This window comes from Psammomys obesus, unplaced genomic scaffold (assembly GCF_907164565.1).
Source record: "Psammomys obesus unplaced genomic scaffold, mPsaObe1.curated_primary_1811, whole genome shotgun sequence".
Lineage (NCBI taxonomy): Eukaryota > Metazoa > Chordata > Mammalia > Rodentia > Muridae > Psammomys > Psammomys obesus.
In genome coordinates, this window is record NW_026596064.1 from 2,624,634 (window position 1) to 2,635,559 (window position 10,926).

Consider the following 10,926-nt stretch of genomic DNA (forward strand, 5'->3'; position numbering starts at 1 on the left):
TTTCTTTCTTTCTTTCTTTCTTTCTTTCTTTCTTTCTTTCTTTCTTTTCCTCCTCCTCCTCCTTCCTTTTTTCTAAGACAGGGTTTCTCTGTGTAGCCTTGGCTGTCTTGTAACTTGCTCTGTAGACCAGGCTGGCCTTGAACTTACAGAGATCCACACTTTGAATTTCTTAACATTGATGTTGTTAAGGAGTAGAGGCCAAGTTGGCTTTGAACTCAGGACTCTTCTGCTTCAGCGTCTATGAGGCCCAGTGTTTGTGTTTTTGTTTTTCTTTTCTATCCTCCCCACTTCCCTGTTCCTTCTTCATCCTTCCCTCAGTTTGAGCATGCCTGATATTTCCTCATGATTGGACTGTGATTTGGCTTCTTTTCAGTAGAGTTTTCCTCAGTGCTTTGTGTCGGGGGCATGAGATGTTCATTTTCTCTTACTGCTGTGAATGTTATGAACTGAATGCTCCCCCTACCATTCATATAGACATCCTAACCATCTGTGGTAGTTTGAACGAAAATGTCCCGCATAAGCTCATAGGAAGTAGAACTATTAGGGGGTGTGGCCTTGTTGGAGGAAGTGTATCACTGGGCTTGGGATTGAAGTTTCAGAAGCTCAAACCAGGTCCAGTGTCTCTGTCTCTTCCTGCTGCCCATGAATCAAGATGTAGAACTCTAGACACTGAAAATACAATTTAAGCCAGGCACGGTGGCACACGCCTGTAATCCCAGCGCTCAGGGAGGCAGAGGCAGGCAAATTGCTGCGAGGTCAAGGCCAGCCTGGTCTACAAGCGAGTCCAAGACAGCCAAGGCTACACAGAGAAACCCTGTTTCAGAAAGAGACTGACTGTATCGGACGCTTAAGCCAGGCCAAGCGTCTTCTCTCTTCCTGTCGCCTGCAGATTAATATAGAGAACTTCTCAGCTACCTCACCAGCCCTCTGTCAGCCTGTGGGCTGCCATGCTTCCCTCCATGATGACAATGGACTCTGTCTCTGAACTCTAAACCAGCCCCAATTACATGTTTTCCTTTGTAAGCGCTGCCACGGTTAGGATGTCTCTCCACAGCATAGTAACCCTGACTAACGATGTGTGGCTGTGTGAGGAGGTGATTAGGAAGGTGATTAGGTCATGAAGATGGAGCCCTCCTGACTAGGACTAAGGTTTTTGCAAAGGAGACTCCGGAGTTCAGAGTTTTGTTTTGTTTTTTTCACCCCCTATCTGCCTCAGGGCAACCCAGGAGGAAGCTTTCAGGACACCGAGATGCTGTACCCTGACGTCATACCTTCAAATTCCAGAACTAACTAAATGTCTGCTATCCCAAGCTGCCCAGGCTACAGTGTTTTGCTGAGACAGCCTGAGCTAAGACAACCAGCCATTTTATATTGGGTACTGTGGCTGGCAAGTTTTCATTCTGTAAAGGCACCTCTATGGTCATCATAACCGATGAGTGTGTTTGGAGAGTTATTCTGAGACTTTAAAAATATTGTCAGCCCTCAAACTCTTCACTTAGTGTCTAATGATGACTTTTAGCTTGGGTTAATTCTATTATAATAGTGTCTTTAAATACTCATGTGTCCTGTGTGAGTGTTTTGCCTGTATGCGTGTATGTGCTCCACATACTTGCCTGGTGCATGTAGAGGTCAGAAGAACGTGTCTGTCCTCTGGAACTGGAGGTACAGACAGTTGCCAGTCACCATGTGGGTGCTGGGAATAGAACCTGGGTCTTCAGGAAGACAGCCAAAGCTCTTAACTGCTTATTTAGTGACTTAAACATTTGTTCCTTAAATTTTATTACATGCTTTTTTTAGTATTTGTATAAATAAATAAAATGTTATCTTCCCATTGATTTATCTATTCACTTTAAATTGGCATACAAAGTAATAGGTTCATCTCTTAGACCCCCCACATCACCTCTCCCGCAGTCTTCTACCCACTTCATTGATTCCCTTCTTTTCTTATTTAGTGCCTCCCCTTTCTGCTTTCCTGTATTATGTATTTTATTGCCCTATTTCCCTCCCCTCTTTTTTTTTTAAAATTTCTTTCTTTATTATTTATACAGTGTTCTGTCTGCATGTACACCTGCACACCAGAAGATGGCACCAAATTTCTTTACAGATGGTTGTGAGTCACCACGTGGTTGCTGGGAATTGAACTCAGGACCTCTGGAAGAGCAGCCAGTGCTCTTAACCTCTGAGCCATTTCTCCAGTTCCCCCTGCCCGATCCCTCTTAAGATCTTTTTCTTTCCTCTCATGACCACCTTTCTAGTTTTGTGAGCTACAAATCTATGATTAGGTGTTTTTATATTTTGAAATTTAGGTATCCCATATGAGGAAAAAAAAAATCGGCATTTGTCTCTCTGAAACTGATTTGTTTCACTGAAGACAATGATTTTGCGTTCTGTCCATTTTCATGATTTCATTTTTCTTTAGGGCTGCATAACTTGTTTTTCTTCTTTCTCTATTATTAGTATGTAAAGTAAGGGATGGAATGCAGGTGGTGTGGACCATATGGATGTCTGGCTTCACTCCCTATCCCGCAGTCTTGTTCTTTTAAATGGTCTAAGAGACGTTAGACAGCTAATGGAATAGGCCATTGTAGAAGACATCTGTTGGTTTTGCCTCTCATTTCCTGTCCGTTCTCCGTTTTAGTCCAAACCGTCCTTGCATATACCCTCCGGCAGCAGCCTCCTAAACGCTGGGATTATAGATGTGTGCCATCACACCCAGCTTTCGCGTTTCACTACCAGCACCTCTTCTTTTTCCTTGGGGACCACTACTCAGCCAATAGGATTGGTTTGGAACTGATCTTACTTCTGTTTCAGGACTGGGCATAAAAATAAACCCTGGCATCCTTTCCCTAACCACAGTGATTGGTTTTAGGGGTGGGCTATAAGTCAGGTTGAGCCAATCAGAGTCAAGGAGACTGAGCTCCAACACCTTTGTTGTCATATTGCTGAAGAGGTAGTCTTTTTCTGTGGGATTTGGAGCTGTGAGTCCATGCTTTCTGGGCCCATTGCTATGTATAGCTCAGGCAGACGCCAGCCAGCACAGTGGAATGCAGAGACTTCTGTGGTACAGACGCTAAAGTCCTGGCAGTTATCCGAACCTCTGGTGCCGAGGCTGTCCCTCATCTCAAACAATAGGCCCTACTCCCGGAAGACTGTGAAAAGGCAACTGTGCCCCGACAAGCCCTAAGCCAATTATCTGAAAGACTGCTTTTGTTAGACCTGACATTCTGATGTGAGTCTGTCCCCGCAGTACCCCCTATCTATCAACAGCGTGGCCTAGCGGTGTAATGATAATAAATGTTATCCAGGCAGAATGTATTAGAGACTGAGAAAAACCATCAGGTGATACTTAGTTGGGGAATAGGTTATTATTAAGCACATAGGAGAAAAGTTATTTTATTCATTAATTTTTCTATTTTTAGAATTGGCCAGAAAAATTGTTCATCGGCACAGGTATAGAGTGTGCTCTTTCAGCACATGAATATCCTGTGTGTGACTCAGGGTGCTGAGCTGTCCACCATCACAAACATTTAACCTGCCTTTTGATTTGAATGTTCAAAATCTTCTCCTAGCTATTTCAAAGAGCTATTGTACTCATGACTCAAATCGCTTTTCTGTGGGGTAGAATACCGGAATGTTCCCCTTCTCTGACGGCGATTTTGTAAGTGTTTAACACTTACCTGCCCTCACTGGCCTCTGATAGTTACCATCTCATCCTCCGCAGTCAGGGGCTCAACTTCTTTAGAGTACTTTATTAGTGATGTTCTGTCTTGGGTTATTTCAGGTAACACTGTGATCTCCGGGTCCATTGTGTTAGAAAAAAAAAAATAATTCAGAACTTCATTTTTTCTTAACTTTTTGTTTTGTTCTATTTGTTTGTTTGTTTTTGAGACAGGGTTTCTCTGTGTAGCCTTGGCTGTCCTGGACTTTGTAGACCAGGCTGGCCTTGAGCTCACAGAGATCCTCCTGCCTCTGCCTTTCGCAGTGCTGGGAGCACAGGCATGCCCCGCCATGCCCAGCTAGAACTTCTTTCTTTCTTTTTTTCTTTCTTTAATGGCTGGGGCTGGTGAGGTGATGCAGCTATGGTTCTCGCTGACCAGGGTTTCATGCCTAGGACCACGGGATGGTGATAACCAACTCCAAGTTGTTCTCTGCTCTCCACACAAAAATGCATCCCCCCAACACACATACACAAGTACAAACACTCAAACAAGAATGAAAGAAATTATACTTGAAAACTTGGTTGCACCTGGAGGCCGAAGTTCACCTTTCTAAGGTGAACGCACGGGCACTTAGAAGAATTTAAGTGGAGCGTTTATTAGTGCTCATTATGCTATTTTTTTTTCCTGCTTTTCAGGGGTTTGACGTTGTTCCAACAAGTCTCTAAATAAAATAAAAATTAAACATCCAAGCCGGGCACACGGTGGCACACGCCTTTAATCCCAGCAGTTGGGAGGCAGACACAGGTAGATGGCTGTTTGTTCAAGGCTGGCCTGTTCTACAAAGCCAGTCCAGGACAGCCAGGGCTATTACACACAGAGAAATCCTGTCTCGAAAAACCCAACCAACCAACCAAAATAATAACAACAATAGTAATAATATCCTTTATATGTGCACACAAAGTACATACTACGTGATATCTCACATGTTATCATGTGTGTTTATGTTGTGGATCATTCAGTTACAACTGTTTCCATCAGCTCATATTAGGAGATGTTTGCTATAATTACGGTTGATATTCATTTCAAACTATAATAAGATTTGCACCTTGTATTAACGAAAAATAAGATTATATGCTAGCCTCTTGGCTAGTTAGTTTCAGCAGTATATACCTTTCTTTTTCATTAAAAACATGGGAAATTTAATCACAAGGTCTGATGAAATTAAAGAGGCTATTTTGGATTTTTAAATGAATAACTTAATTGCATTATTTCCAAAAGCTCATCAGCAGATTTCACAATCTATGGGAACACCCATTTGTCAGTGAGGTACCTTCCTTTTGGATTCATGTCACATTAATAATAACCTATTGCCCAGGAGGCTGAAGAGATGACTCAGCAGTTAAGTTCTGGCTGTTCTTCCAGAAGACTAGAGTTCAAATCCCGGCATTCACATATGGCTCATAACTGTATGTAACGCCAGTTCTAAAGATTCAATATATTTTTTTGTCTGACCACTGAAGTCAAAATACCCATACAAATAAATTTAAAATATATAAAAAATAATAACCCCTACCTTGAGTCAACTTTACAGTTTGGGTAATTGTAATGACCCACCCCCCACCTCTGTCACCTTGTGTTGGTTACTTGATAGATTGTTGGAAGTTGGTCTTATGCTTGTATTTTGATGCTAATATTACTGGTTCTTAAGATCTGGTTACTGTCTGGACACACCTATCCCTGCTATGTAAACCTGATTGGTTGACTAAAGGCTTAAAACCTGGGCAGGGCAGAATGGGATAGGCATGTCTAAGGTTCCCCAGGCTTTGGGTTTAAGGGAATCACGGGGAAACAGAGGAAAAAGGAGGATGGCTTGAGGGGTTAATGTGGAGAAGAAACCACGTCTATCTGTGGAAGGAGATAAAGTTAGAGACAGCAGGAAGAAGGAAAGAGAGGAAGGGATATGAAAATGCATTTTCAGCAAGAAACATGACAAGGGAAAGACAGTTTTTTGTTTGTTTGATAGGGAAGAATTTTGTAGGTGGGCGTGGTAGTGCATTCTTTTAGTCTTAGTGCTCATGAGGGCAGAGGCGATGGATTCATATGGAGTTAGACACCAGCCAAGGCTTTAGTGAGATCCTGCAAAGAATAAAAAAGCAATAAATAAAGAAATGAAGGCAAGAAAAAGGAAGGAAAAAAAGAAGGAAAGAAAATTTTGTGCTATTTTAGAATTTTTTTATCTTAAGGTAAAACTGACTGAACTTTTTTTTTTTTTTCCCACAGTGGAAAAGTAAAGAAGACGACACACCGGAAGTCTCAGCACATCACAGAAGGCCCAAGACACAGAAGGTTTGTGACACGCAAAACTTAGGCATGAGTAAAGGTGACTAAAATCCCCAAGGTCAAATTCAGTCCAAAGTTATAAACCTAAAACCGGGTTCTCTATTTAAACAATGAGGGTTTCTCACACTTTGTTCTCGGTAACATTTATAAGAATTGGCTTTAAAAAAGAGTTTATATTCATCAAGGTAATTATTTATATTTCTAATAAGCGTGTCAGACTTTTAGCTTGTGGGGAAACCGAGTCTTAAAGGAATCAGAATTTAGTTAAGATTGTTTTTGTTTTTGTCTGAGCTTTGCCTAAATGTTATACAAAAGTTAAGACTAAAATCCATTTCCTCCTCAATGCCGGCAGAACTAACCTGGGTATTGAACGATCAAAGCTTGGAGGGATAAGTCAAAAAATCATCAAGATTTTGGCCTTTAACCTCCAAAGTCATCTAGGACCCTGGGGATGGTGAATCTCCTGTCACAGGGCCTCGAGCTCCAGCAAGTCATCTGCCCTCCTCCTCCAAGAGCCATGGAGGCCCCTCGGCAGGACTCTACCCAGGGCACACCCTTATAAAGAGGAGAGGCGTTAGAGGTAGCTGCGCCCTGTGCCTCTACAGAAAGCCACCTCTTCAGCAGATGGCACCTGAGAGTTCCTTCTAAGTCCTTGAGAGCAACCCCTGGGGAGTCCTTTCTGACTTTAACAGTTAAAGGAAAATGGTGATGTTTAAGCTTGCAGAAGGAACACGTGACCGGAGAATCAAACGACCGGTGTCACTGACAGCAAAAGAAGCAGTTCGGTGGTTAGAGGTCCTTGCTGCTCTGGCGGAGGACCTGAGTTCAGTTCTCAGCGCCTATGTTAAGTGGCTCCCAACCGTATCTCCAGATCCAGGGCATCTGACACTCCTCTACATTCACATGCACACGCCTACACGCAGACACACGCCTACACAGAACGTGAAACATCTATCTTTAATTCTATGAGGGTGCAGGTTCACCTGCATGCGTGTATGTCCACCTTGTGCATGCAGTGCCCTCAGAGGCCAGGGGGACGGAATCCCCTGCAACTGGGGTTACAGACTCTGGTAAGCCTCTGCCTACTGGAGCGCTGGGATTAAAGGCCTGTGCCGCCATTTCACAGTCAAACCTCCACTCTCGTTAAAATCTTTTAAAGCTATTCTGTTCTTCTACCATAACGAATCGTCTGGGTCCAAGGAAATACAAAGCCGGTTCTCTGTTTAATGTCTCCCCTATTACTGATGGAGAAAACCTCTATCACACCAGAGCTTGCCGTTCATGCCCAGGGTCGGCAGGTAGGCCTTACTGCCCCAGTCTTCAAGGCAGATCCTTAATTCCACCCGTGACCCCAAAGGACCCCTGGAACATCACGGGACAACTAGCACACACTAGTTGGACACATCTAAGGCCTATCTCCTGTCTTGCTTCTGCCTCACAGGGATACACACACACACACACACACACACACACACACACACACACAGCCTCTCCTTCCGTGGTAGCATGGTAGGCTCCTGCCTTCCTGGTATCTCTCCTCTTGGGTTACACTTCTCCTTCACACCAGGCCTGCTGCTGTTACTCCCTCTCACTGACAGTTTACCAGTGTGACTTCTACGGGCATAGCCATGGCTGGCCTCTCATCCCTCTAGTCACGTTTCATATGTTGCTCTAAACTTTTGGTTCCTGCCTTTCAGCAGCTTTATCGCGTTTGCTTCTTTAGAGTTCAACACATTCGGCTTCAAATGGTTACACAAGAACTTTGGATGACCATCTTGTCTGTGCCCGTTCTTGAGACACCATACTGACCATACTGGAGCTCAACAGTAATAGTAACATTAGTACGTCATTCCTGCTCAATTCAAAGAAACTACCGAGGACGAGACCTCCATTCAAATGCCAAATACTGTTGCTCTCTCAGAGCTGAGTGTGGATTGCAGTTTAGGCTAGATGGCCAGGCTGTTGCTAATGACAATAGGCCCTAAGTGCTATTGTTCCAGAACACAGACACAACTAGCGTGGTGTTTCATGGACCTTCCCATCCCTGTAAAAACAACTTCTTAGAATGTCTCTGCCTCTTTGCATGGGTGGGTTCTTCTGATGCCTGCATCACCCACCTGCCATCACCGTCCTGCAGGGCTGATGAGATGTACGTGATGACGCCACAGAAGATTACAGAGCAGATTTTTCTCTGCTGTGTGTTTACTAGCATCTCACCACGTAGTCTGGAGTCCCCTCAAACAAGCCACCGCCTTGCTTCTATGTATTGCAGACACCCGCCTCGCCAGCCAAATGGTGAAGCACGTTGCTAATCCCAGCACTCAGGAGGCAGAGGCAGGTGGATCTCTGTGAGTTCAAGGCCAGCCTGGTCAGAGAACGAGTTCCAAGACAGCCAAAGCTACACAAAAAAGCCCTGTCTCAAAAAGCAACAAGAATAAAAGGTTAGCTTTTCTATTCCCTTCCCTTGTTTTCTTTCCTTTCCATTCTTCTCTTCCTTGTCCCCTTCTTTCTTTGTCCTCATCTTCTTCTTCCTCTTCCTCTCTTTTTCTATCTTTCTTTCTTTCTCTCTTTTTTTTAAACAAAGTGTCACCATGCACCCCCTGATCCTCCTGCCTCAGGCTCCTGAGTACTAGGATGAAGGTGTGCCCCACTTATGCCTGGCATAGTACCAGTTTCCTTAGAAAAGTGTCCTCTGCTGGTTTTGAAGAAGCAGGTGGCAGTGTTGGCCCGCCTCACGGCGGCAAGGAGCTGAGGGTGGCCTCCGACTGGCAGCTGGCAAAGAATTGGCACTGCCACCAACTGGAAGCGTTGGAGGTCTTCGCCAAATTGTGCTCAAATCCACAAAAACTGGAAGAAAATGATATATGGTTTTAAGACGATAAGTTTGGGCTGGTTTTGTGTGTGTGTGCGAGTACACGCTCATACATATGTGTTTCTTGTATGAGCACACGCTCATTGCCTATGCCACACACATGCATTGCGTATGTGTGTACGTGTGCATGCTCACACATGTGCATTTCATGGAGGCCAAAGGTTGGCACTGGTTGTCTGCCTCAATTGCTCTCTACCGCACTTTCTGGACAAAGTCTCTTACTTAACTGGCGCTCACCTCCTCAGCTCCACTGGCTTAGCAGTTAAGGGCATTTGCAGCTCCTGCAGAGGACCTGGGTACAGTCCCTAGCATACACACTGCGGCCCACAACTGTCTGTAACTCTAGTTCCAGGGGATCTGCTGTCCTCTTCTGACCTTTGCAGGCACAGCAGGTGCACAGACATACATGGAGGCAACACACACACACACACACACACACACCGAGAGAGAGAGAGAGAGAGAGAGAGAGAGAGAGAGATTTGTTCCTCTGTGCTTAGCTGAGCAAAGTGCATTAGACAGGGTGAGCTGAACGTCCGTTATTTCTTAATTGGCTCTTGAGCGTGTGGTGAATGAGAAGCCCATACTTGTTCCATCTCAGGACTCCACCACGCTTGGGGTCTTGCCATCGTCTGTGTCCAAATGGGAAGACATATGGAGGAAGTACGCTTGCATCTTGATAGCCCTCTGCCATAGATAACACATCTTGTTTTTGCTTATCTTTAATTAGAGAGAAGTGAATAACGGGACCACTGTATCCATCTGGGTCCAAACTGGAGAAGCCACAAAGTCATTTGCATAGGAAAAGTTTCACAGGGAGACTTACTAAGCTCCCAGGGACTTAAGGAGCAGGGGTGGTGGTCCCCAAGCCGAGGGAAAGCAGGGCTCGGAAGAGAGGCCCCAGCAGGATGCTTGAGAAGAGTCGCCACATTGTTTCTCAAGAGCCAGACTTTATTGGAGAGGTGCACTTGAGGGTCAAAGGTCACCACTAGGTTCTGCGATTTGCAAGAAAGAAATCCAGAAGAGCTGTAACAGGCAGGGTTGGGGGGTTAAAGTAAAGAGATCCAAACGGAAGTCAGCCAAGGCGACGAATACATGGCACAGCATCTGGGGGACAGCAAGCACAAGCTTCCATTTGTCCTCTCCCTGTGGAGTCAAACAGCGTTGAACTCTTTCCGCCATGATGTGTGGAAACACTAATGAAGTACCGTGCATCACAGAAGTCTAGTGAGACTTAACGCTCTGGGGTGTGCTGGGTTCATCACACAGACGTGACTGACCGGCCACGTAACTGGCCTAAATTATTTGGTCTCTAGCTCCTCCAGAGACCGATTTTCGCCACACAGTTTAAAGACCCCACCAGGGAGGTGGATCACTGTGAGTTCGAGGCCAGCAGGGTCTACAAAGTGAGTCCAGGACAAACAAAGAAACCAAAAAAGACCCCCCCCCCCCCCACCAGGAATCATACTGCCAGTAAGGATTCTTTGGTGCAGCTCAGGCTCTCCCGTGACTAAGAACTGTCTTATCACACAGGATATCCCAGGGGCTTAAAGCTTATTTTCCAGGAGCCAGGTAGGGACCAAACCTTTGTGGAATGTGCCATGTTCAGACAATGCAGAATGAGTTAATCCTTTACAGACAAGAGGTTTCACATGACTATTGCTTACTGGAGGCTAGAAGTGCTGTGCTAGTGGAATTTGCTAGAAATCCACCATATTGGATTTGGTATGGGGGCGGGGGGGAAGCTGGTCAAGGAACTCTGTCCCAAAGCTGGCAGGGAGAAAAGTGCTGGAGAAGCTCTGAGCACCAGCCACAACAGTCAGAAGCACTCTGCTCCAAAGCCACTCAAAGTCCATTGCCTTCTCTACACTACACGAAGTCAGGGCTTGGAGAAGCTAGATTGTGCACACAGGAAGGAAATCCTTTTTCTTCAATATCTGCCTGGCATCATCTCCTCACAGAGCCAGTCAAAAGGACAATGTTTGGACAAGTCAGAACAATTTCAGAGATGGAAAGAAAGAAAGAAAGAAAGAAAGAAAGAAAGAAAGAAAGAAAGAA